This window comes from Argopecten irradians, chromosome 8 (assembly GCF_041381155.1).
Source record: "Argopecten irradians isolate NY chromosome 8, Ai_NY, whole genome shotgun sequence".
Taxonomy (NCBI): Eukaryota; Metazoa; Mollusca; class Bivalvia; order Pectinida; family Pectinidae; genus Argopecten; species Argopecten irradians.
Window position 1 is genome coordinate 31,779,760 of NC_091141.1, and position 11,560 is coordinate 31,791,319.

The following is an 11,560-nucleotide window of genomic DNA, read 5'->3' on the forward strand; positions in this document are numbered from 1 at the left end:
TTATTAAAAAGTGAAATATTTTAAAAGAAAGATTTTGTTCTGTTTTTTTTTTATTATTTATTATTAATTTTAATGAAGAACGATAAAATAACTGAATAATGATTTCTAACGTTCTGTGTGTTAATGACTAATATTAAACAATGTTCATTTTCTAGTTTTGATTTTTTATTCTCTATATTTTGAAACTCAGACGATGTAAACAAATGTCAAACGACTTATTTATTATAATAATATACATACTTAAACACCAAATATTGTTCAAATGGTGAATATCGTTTATGCTTTGTCGGCGGTGGAGCATCGTTAAATGGTGTTCATCCAATAAAACAAACCAAACTGAAATATTACATCAACTGATTGGGACAAAATTAAACTTATATAACAATATCACATAGATGAGTTGCAATTAAATACATAAAAGCAGACCTTTTCATATAAATTCGTCATTTGTCTGCAATAGAAGGGAGACAACTCCGTGTGTGATTGCGTGTCCCAGGAAGATACCATACTTTATTTATCCCGCTAAACCTGCCTTTGTTATTAGCGGGGTATTTCTAATGCATCGTGCGTGCTATGCCGGGGAAACGTCATCCTCGATACTCTAGGGGTTCCGATCACTTACGATCTCTTCACCAATGAACTATCTCATCGTAAAATTGGAGGTAACAGAACAGGTATTTCGTTTGATGTACATTAAAGAGCCGTATAACGGTACTGTGGCTTTGGTTAAGTCATCAAGATAAATAGCCATTTATAACTTGACCTCAGCCACGCTGAATGCATGAGACGATGCTATGATGAAACGCTTTGCCAAAATCTGATTAGATCATTGTTGAATTTCGATCTTTCAATACCAGATAATTTGGACTAAATCTTCATCTTGTGCATTGCCTATCAAATAGAAAAATACAGATGTCACAAGTGTCAAGTACTTCTGTGGTAAATTTATCTGTCTCTGGCACAGAAGGTGACGTCACAATGTGTGACGTAACGATGGATATGATCCATAAACACTACCACTTGCTTTTCCTGAAACTGAGGTATGGATTTTGTAGTTGTCTCCCCTGACCCACTCGCATACATCCCATCCAACATACTGGCCAGCAACAACAACGATCGTAACGAATACAGCGACAGAGAGAGTAACCTGTGTAATATCGAGGATAAGCGAAAACAATACAAGAAAATAACCTGATGATGGCGAATAGGCAAACAAATGTAAAATAAAAGAGAGACAATTGTGCTGTTTAAAATATTTTTCCTGGATATTTAAAGTTTTTGAGGCATTCAAATTGATTTAGGTCTTGATCTTGAGTTTTGTTTTTACGGTAAAACTTGGTTTTACCAGTATTGGGATCGCAATTCCGGAACTAACATAGCTTTTTACCCCCCCCCCCCCCCCCCCGGCTGGTGTCGTGAAGAATAAACTGAATAACCACACATTTGTGGTATATGTAGTTGTAATTTGCACCCAGATACAATATAAACTAGTTTAGAATCATTCTGTAAATTTATTCAGCAGCATCAATATCAATTTAAGTGGATTGCGAAGAAAATAAGAAAATTTAGTGAACTGCATTTCATTAAGTTTAATTCAACATATACAAGTGGTGTCGTGGTAAGTCCTGAGCTTTCTATGCTGACGTCCGGGGTTCAACCCTTGTCGTCGGCAGCTTACTTTTATTTTTTTTTATTTCATATTTTTATTTGTTGTTAATTCACCATGCTTGAAAATATTCTTTTATTTTGTCTTTATATTTATTTTTGTTTTATTTTATTTTTATTTTCCAAAAGTTTATTCCAAACATAGACATGTACTGTATAGCATATACACTAAATTACGAACATCCCACTATTACGGCCACTTATTTTCAGTTCCGATTTTTTTTCTCTTCAGAAATACAATCACACCGCTATTCCGTTTTACGACCAATTTTCATAGTCCCAACGACCACTAAATTAACACTAATTGACCCTTTGATTATGACCACAGGCACATGTGACTTCACACCTCGCTGTGCCTCACCTTCCCGCACGCAGCAACCCGTGACCAACTACCCGCAGGTACATCAGTCAGTCTTTTGTTTCCGTCGACCTAATTATCAGATTATCTACCTGTACTAGGAGAGTGTTAATCGCCATCATTTGCATACTTGTGACGCTGGAGGCTGGCAGTTGACGTGATCGAAACCACAAGTAATGCAACGTTCTTTCGATAGCCCTGGTGGCGAGATCGAACGATTTAGGCAGTTCTTTCTCATACGTGTAACGCCAATGAAATTAAAATTCTTTAATGTATGAGATATATTGATCTTATTTCAGATATTTATGAAGTACCGTACGTCAATCATCTTATTTCAATAGATGTGTCATCTATTTTGTTGCGGTAAACAATCGGTGTTTGCATTAGTTAAAAGTACGCTTGACTATTGCACAGTAGTCTTTCAAACACTTTACCGATTGTGATCGTAAGTTATTATTTGACCAATCATTGCACATGGCGGGATAATTAAAATCGATTTCCGTAAATATTAATAATAATTTACACAGATCAATACCAATTTTAAAACACATAGATTCTCATTTACCTCAGGTGATACTATGTGATAATTAAACCAGAGACATAGATAATTTAATTACTATCTAAATCTCTGATTAAACTAACGATATGTATTTGAATTATAATTAAAACATAATAGAAAGTAATGTCTAGAAAAAGTATTTTCATTTAGATTGTCAACAATTACTTCAGTGAAATTCAGTTTAAAATCTGAAATCTGAATCCATTAACTTTATTTAATGAAAAAAAATATGTCTATGCTCTAGAAATAAATGGTATAGTCATTATATGTCCATAATTCATCAAACTTTAAAAAAATATTTGTAAATTATTGGTTTTGATTAGATACGCATGCATTAAAATATGATATGATTAAGATTCTAATGGCCGACAAAACTAATTGATCAAATATAGTAATTTGCAAATTTATCTTAACCAAAATATATCAAACTGTTTTTCCCCACACGTACATGTACATACTCAGCATGCTATGTTATGTTTCTTATGTTTTTTTTATATAAATGTAATGTATATGTCATGTCAAGTTTATGTTGATGTCCCATGTATTTGTAAATGTGTTAAATGCAAAAAATTGAACAAAAAAAATAAAAAAAATATATATATATATAATATACATTTATATATACATGTATATTGCATTTTTCATAAAATTTCAATTTTGAAACAAAAATACAGTACATATATTATGTACCGGTCAGCTAGGATACAGAGTTTCTGTTCTTGATCGTCATGATCATAGAAGAAACCTGGTCCACCTCGCTATTAAGACCACTTTTACTCAGACCACTGGGTGGTTTTAAAAGATAGGTTTTAATGTAAATACTGTTATACATATTCTCAACACATGTTATATAATGTTTCTGACGTCCCTTGCTCATACACATTAATTTTCATTTACAGCGGTTCGGAGCAGTAGGGAGCTGGGTTTTCGAGAAAAATATTTCAAAGATTAAAGGATAGATAACCACCCCATATATACATCTCTTCGTATCTGTAGCAGTGCGCAGCCAAGCGTGAAGGTGTGATACATTGATCATGACCACATCAAAACAATAAGCAGTGAACTAGAGATGGCTGTTCTATTGTTTAGAGGATTCAAGTGTTTCAAGTTTTTATTTCATCCAAATGCATAACAAGCATATAGGGAACAGTACAATTATTATCATTATAATATGACATACAATGTATACAAGTATAAGATGGCGGAGGACAATATTTCAGTATTTCAATATACTAATAAGCTACATATGTATAAAAGACGTGATCACAACAGAACCTACGTTGATGCTGCTGACGGCAAATACAAAGCAATTTTATCATTTAATTAATTGTGAGCAGAGTTTTTCTTTTCTCTGTTGCACGAAACAAAAAGTTACCCAACATATTCAAAATTTTAACATCTTTACTAGAGAATAATTCTATAAACTTATGCACGCTTGGTCTATGATAAAAATATCTGTTAATGTATTTTTCTCTTAATTCAGAATATGCCGGACAGAGAAGAACAAAATGTACTTCATCTTCGACGTCATTTTTATCACATAATGAACAAGTCCTTTGATTTCTAGGAATATTATTATAACGTCCGGATTCGATATTAAGACTATGACATTGTATACGGAATTGGCTTAAAAACTTCTTGAATTTATGATTTACAGGCTTAATTAAATAGAACTGTGTACAAAAATTATGAACAATATGTTTATACAAATAACATTTAGGAGATACATCAAACGCACTATATAATTCTTGAACAAGAACATCATTAAAGGGACAATTCGGTCTAAGAGTAGATTAAAACTTGCACATATTTCGGAAACAAACCAGTTCTAATGGAAATCAGATTAGTTGGTTTTATTGTGATATGCCAGAAAAGCCCAATGTAGTCAATTGTATGTGAAATGTTCAATCGCCATTACACATAGCCTTGTATGCCGAACTCAGACCCTTGCCTGTGTAATAAATTTTTTGTTAGTCTATAACTACTCGAAACGCTCTTACAGTTGTGTTAACATTATTAGATGCATGTTTTTGTCTAAAAATAATTTCATCAACTCCTCAGTGGTTATGTATTGCATTTGTTTAACGTGCGTGACTTTCACTCGGGTAAGGGTACAGCGTTCATGTTGTACCTGCTTAATCGTATTGATCAACGATTTGTAATTTCAATGGTATTAATCAAAATACTTAACAATGTTGTGGAATTTGTCAATATTTCTTGTCATATATTTCATAAGGAATGTAGAACAATACATTTATGTCATATTTTGCTTCTTGGTTATATTACGAATTAACCTCACTGAATTGTCCCTTTAATACGTTGGTGGTATATTTGCAAAAAATGATTTTCATTTAAAACACATTGATTTTTCCAAACATATCCAAATCCCAAACTACAAAGTTCGTGCTTAATATGATAGACCCAATTCGTTTTACAATTAGGTTTTCTGCTATTCAATTCGACTAGTGCATCATAACAAGATTTTAGAATGCAATTGTTTGTTTTCAATAGTTTTAACCAATATTTCATAACAGCTGTCTTACGTTGAACATACAATGAATATCTACCCGTTTCGAAAAACACCATAGATGTATTTACTGTTTTTCTAACATTAAGTATGTCTTAAAGGAAAAGGAGGTGAATTTTTTCAACTTGGGGTGAAACATCTAGCCCCCACACTTTACAACCATAATTTAATATGCATGTAACATATGTAACAAATAAGGATAATTTTGTTTCTGTGTTAAGGCTAAAGTTTTTCATTTTTCTTTTTAATTGAAAGTATGCTTTCCTGCCTTGAGACGCTAATGTATCTTGTGCTACAGCAAATCTTCCATTAAAATTAAAAACCAAACCCAGGTAACAAAACTTATCAACAATTTCTATAGATTTTATTATTGAAAGTCCATTTTTCACCAGGTAATATTCTTCTTCTTTTCCTAAATATAACAATTTTTGTTTTATCTGTGTTTACTTTTAAATTCCATTTAACCGTATAAGTCTGTAGACAGTTGAGCATATGCTAGAGGTCAGTAGCGTCTTCGGAAAATAAGACTGTATCATCTGCATACATTAGCATAAAAAGGTTAAGTAACTGTAAGGGGTAACTTTGACAATCTGAGTTTATAAATTCACTTTCCATATCATTTACAAATAAAGAATATAGCATGGGAGACAAAGATTCCCCTTGTAATAAACCGACATGCAAATCGAACATGGCGGATAGTTTACCATTTAGTTTCACCGCATGAACGTACATTATCATAAATTGATGAAATTACATTAAGTAATCGCCCTCTACTACCACTTTTCCAAAGTTTATGCCATAAATATCGATGATTAATACTATCAAAAGCCTTACTTTAATCAATAAAAGCACAATATAGTCGTTTGTTTTGCTCTATAGAATTAATAATTAAACTTTGCAACGCAAAGATAGCATCACTAGTACCAAACCCAGGCTTAAAACCAAATTGTGCATCGGTGACAATATCTTCACGAGCACTCCACTTTAACAAGCGCTTATTTAACAAGGACGTAAATAATTTAGCTAAATGACTAATTAACGTTATACCTCTATTATTGTTAACATTATTAATATCCCCCTTTTTATGCAGAGGAATTATGACACCTTGGGCCCATGACTCTGGAAAATAACCAATTTGTAACATGGTATTAAATAATTTTAACAAAACTGGTAAAAAACATATTTTTATATTCAATGAAGTATTCGTTAAGAACCATATCGATGCCAGCAGCTTTGCCCTTAGGCAGAGCCTTAATTACTTCAGCTATTTCCTCAATACTAAAATCTACATCTAACTCTGGATATACACACTCACAAGGTTAAGTGTCATTTTATAACGAAATCTTATCGTTTGGTTGTTTATGCAAATTAAATGAAAAAATTCGGAGGTGTTTAAAATATAAATGAAATTGTAATACATGTACGTACTATTCTGTACTAGGCAAATGTACTAATATAATTTGTAACACAATGTGTTTTTTTTCAGAGTAGATTATCATGTCAAAGTAAAATTGCTGAGTGAATCTGCTATAATATATATATTGAAACCACTGAAGCTTATAATTTTCGTTACTGTAAAGGAAATTTTAGAAATATCAACCCATTTCAAATGATTCGACTGAACTAATTAAGTCTTCCCATCTTCTCCTCCCGGTAGGAGTATGTTATTTTTTCATTACATTGTACAGATCAATATGAAATATTTATTGTAAGTAGGAAACAAATTTGACATATTTCAGAGTCAGTCGAATTCAGGTATTCTCTGATAGCAGATAATAAAACCGTGATATTCCACAAAATTAGTACTAATCTGATAGATTTGTATCAATTCATCAAAACAGTAAAAAGTAAGCGTGTCACTATCCTTCATTAAATCATATACTACAATTATGTTTTTCTTGAACCAAGCCTTATAAGAACTGTTTTTCTACCAATATTCATATTTCAAAGTAAATTATCATGTTCAAGCCTTATGAAAACAGTTTTTGGAACCAATAGTCAAATTTCAAAGTAAATTATCATGTCAAAGTAAAAATTTCTGAGTGAATTTGCGATCCGAATGTTGGACCTATCCTTGCTCCAAATTTTTGCTGAACAACTTTCCATAATGTTTAATAAGAAGATATTTACAAATTGTAGTTAGAAAAGGACACTGATGACAATATCTGTCATTTAGGTAACTCGTGCCGTTACCGTTTGTTAGAATATATGTTGTAATGTACTACAAACTTGATAGACATAGAGAAAAAATATTAACATGTTTTGACAAAAAACATCCTTCCTGCCATTTACATGTTGTTTAGTTAACTCAGGTTATTTAGTTTTATAGTTAATATATATACATTGATGTACTTGAAACTTGATAAAGCATATACCGGTAAACAGCTGATAGCTGACAGAGATTTTTTTCTCTCTTTCCCTCTCTTTCCCCTCTTTCTCACTGATATGTTGCCAAAGTAGTATTAGTTAAGTTATGAAGCATGAAAGTCATCCTTTATGACAATATACGTTAGTTATATATGTTACACGGTCTGACAACCATTAATTTTTGTAGTTATAGATAGTATGGTGTTCTTAAAGTGAATAGTCGGGCAAAGGAAACCAGTCTAAATGCGTTCTTTGGCCTTCCAAAAGTCATTGTATACCATAATGATGGTCAAGTTCTGCTTACGGTGTCCAGTTTTGACCATTGAAATTTTGGGGAAGCCCCGTGTAAATTTAGCACAGTTCTAAATATAAATTCTCCAAACTCTTTGAAAACGAGGGTGCGTGGAAATGTCAACATGGACATGTGTTTCTCAGTCGTGTCGGTTTCGTTTCGTGTGATAAACCACTAATGCGGTATGCAAATTGTTGTTTTGAGATGATACATTTGATACAAATGAAGTATTCTTACATTAATGACAATGCTTTGTAAGCATTTTTCGATAAAAGCATCTTGTACATGGAAATCGACACAAATATTCGGCCGATGCAGAGATGGGGCCCCGGCAAGGGGCAATTATTGCAGCATAGCATTCGTCGTATTTTACATCAACCGAATCATGAAGGTTAAATACAAATAATCGTAACATAATTTCCCATTTAAAAACCACACGAAAACGTTCCATAGAACGTCCGTGCATGTAGCTGTCAAAGATGTGAAAATAAATTAGCTCATACATAGATATTTTACAAGTACAATATATGTGTTCAATTATTCGTGTAGTTTTTTGCAGAGATTTAATTAAATTATCTATGTCTCTGGTTGTTTTTTTTTGTAAACAATATTTGAGTTCTGGAGAGAGATGACATGAATGTCCAGCTGGAAGGAAAGAAACTTTTATGATGTATATGTATCGTACAATGTATATATGTAAACGTACATTCCATGTAGCTGCTATAGAATTACAACTAGGAAATTCTCTCAAACATTGATAATATTTAATTCTTCAAATTCATGTAGGCCTATGCTGTGAGAATTAACACATCATATATATTTCCAGAAAACATATAGGCCTACATGTATGTTACTTTCCTTTTCTGTTGTTTCCTGTTCTTTTTTGTGCTCTGGAGAAAAAGATGATTGAGTTGAAGAAAAGTAATTAATTAAGAGAAATGTGTACCACAGTACTTTGTCTGTAGCCGAGGGGTTCTATACTGTTTTAATAGTCCAGTAATTAATAATTGAATTGAAAATTTCAAAATTAAGATGAAATTGTAAATTCCATTTTTGAATGAAGTGGTTTCCCTCCTTTGAGAGTACACAGTGTGTATACCCTTTTTGGTTTTTAGGAATAATACCTGAATAGGAACCTGAAAAATAACATGACAATCAATCAGGTATGTGTGTGTTGGGGGTGGGGGGGGGGGGGGGGGGGGGTAAAAGACAGAAGAATCATGAGGTTGGGAAGTTGTAACTTGAGTGGGGGGTTGAAATATAGAAGAAATAGCTACAGAAAACTGGAAGTGGAAGGGTGCTTTATCATTGATCTGGTCATTGCATATTTGGGGTTTACATGGCTTTTTTTTGGTTATTTAGTCTCATTGATTTTGGAGCAACTTTGAATCCATATGGTACTGTATATCTTTCTTTTTTCCATGTGTAGCTATTTCTTCTGTATTTCACCCTCCGCCCAAGTCACAACTTCCCAATAGGTACCACTTTTTTGTTTAGAACTCAAATCAAAGACAGATGTACATAGTACTACATACTACATTTTAGTCTATGTGTTTGTAATCACTGTTACTACAGTATTAATACATAAATGGTCTATGTACAAGTTACACATAGACAATAAATGTGAAATTTGGTTCAGACAAAAAGATTTTTAACATTTCAGATAACTTGCTAGTTTTATGGTTTTATTTATATGTTGAGTCTACTCTCTTGTAAAGTAGAATTTAGAAATCCTAAGACAATGTTATCTATATTGCTATATGTAAAAAAAATCCTTATATTTTAAAAGTAATTGAAAAGCTATCTCACAAGCCCTGACAAACAAATGGGCAGGCATATGGATGCAAGAATTATAATCACTGGATCTAGAGGACTAATATAAACAAATATTTCTACAAAGTTAAACAATGAAAAAGTATTGCATCATAATTTTATTTAATGATTACAGTTGAAAGGAACATTTAATAAATTAATACTGTTTAAATGTTCTGTTCATTATCTTCTAGGTCCATATTGGAAAAGTTTACTTTCAAGAGCACTCAAATCAACATTCTTCAGTCTTCATATGATGCTAATTGTATGTATATGTATACATACACTTGTATACAGGTCCAAGGGATGAACTTTCTGTATTCATGTCACTATGCATGCATGGTGCCTGAAAAAAAGAACCAGCAATTTTTTATATCTGTTGAATATGACAAAAATTGAAATGATCAATTTCAAATATATATAAATGAATAAATGTAGGTTCATTCTACTTTTTATTTTTTTATTTTAGAGAAAACATTTTATAAGTTGTGAATGTGTCACTGATGCATTTGATAGAATCAAATATTGTTTCAAAAAAGATGCAAAATTCATTATCTATAGTTCCAACAAAAATTCAGAATAATTATAAATGATACATGGCTGCAGTACATTTCAACTCTGTAAAGTTTGTCATATACACATGAACCAGGTACAGTTGTAATAAATATACAAACACTATTTATTATTATGACCAGAAATAATACTGTATGTGTCCTCCAAATATATCTAAAGAACAAGCTAAAACCTACATGTACATATGTATATGTATATATCAGAACATATACAATACAATTTTACCAATTAACCTACAATGTAAATCCTATATACAATGTATATGTATAACACTACCAGAACATGTACAGAACAAAAATTTACAAATTAAAAATCTATAAATATATACATCAGAACTGTATGAATTTACCGGTAGCATACAGGGCATTCATTACCCCTAAAGAGGCCCCACTAAAGAACCGCTATTTACCCCAAGGTTACGTTTTACGCGATTGGGGAACAGGTATGAAACATGTGACCATATGTGACCACTCATTTATGAAAAAATACTGCTAGGGACTATTTACATAATGATCAAAATACGAAGACTCACTCACAATCAGCTGAGCAGGGAGTACCGGGTACGTAGTAGGCCTAGGTACGTACAGTAGCGGTCCGGAGCCGCGTGCTCGTTTGAACTGTTCTCTTCACTATAACAAGTTGTATTAACACTCTCCATGCGTCGTAATGTTTACCGAGTCAGTTGTTGGGATTGTCGCTGCTCCATTGCCTTTCCTTTCGCATTTTAGGTGAGTCAGTTGGTTGTTTTGGCGGAAACATTTTGGTTCAAAACTACGGTAGCCATGTTTTGTTTACTACGGAGAGTGGTGGGTGTTGCGCATGCGTTAAGATTGAACTGCACTCTTAGCCGTCCGGGAGGACTTTTAGGATTCCCATAGATATTATTATTTTCTTCGCATGTACAGCGATTTTGACGGAAAGTTTTATTTTTCTAATTCATAAGAAATTATACCGGATATATTAATACCATTTTTACCGATTTTACAGTCACTTGCCCGACTATTCGCTTTAAACTTGCTAGATACATTTTTGTTAAACAGGAAATCCTTGATGTCATTCATATTAGTCATTAAAGGTCAAATACGTGTATGGTATTGCTTAAACATTATATGAGATTTTTATATAATATAACCAGTAAGTTTTTTCTTGATATCTGAAGAATGCCTGTTTAGTTTTAACAAAAAAAATCAATTTAATTTGACATTACAAGTCACCATAATGCTGAAACTTTTCTTTATATAAACTTGACAACATAAATACTTCCTCTTTGATTGAAGGTTCTGCACTGAAATGCATTATGCGTATTTAGAATAACTTGACCTGTACAAAATGTGAGAAAATAAATCAATGTGATAAATTATTACGACCAAATAAAAAAAACAATTATTTGTATTAGTTTTTCAGCCT

At 32.3% G+C, this 11,560-nt stretch overlaps 1 long non-coding RNA gene across 1 annotated transcript; it reads right to left on the reverse strand.

Annotated features, from left to right (window-relative positions):
- Positions 1 to 9,681: 9,681 nt before the first annotated feature.
- Positions 9,682 to 11,161, reverse strand: LOC138330099 (uncharacterized). The gene is made up of 2 exons (XR_011209528.1): positions 10,690 to 11,161; positions 9,682 to 9,926 (listed from the first exon to the last, which is right to left on the reverse strand). It is a non-coding gene; the product is annotated as an uncharacterized lncRNA (long non-coding RNA).
- Positions 11,162 to 11,560: the final 399 nt, after the last annotated feature.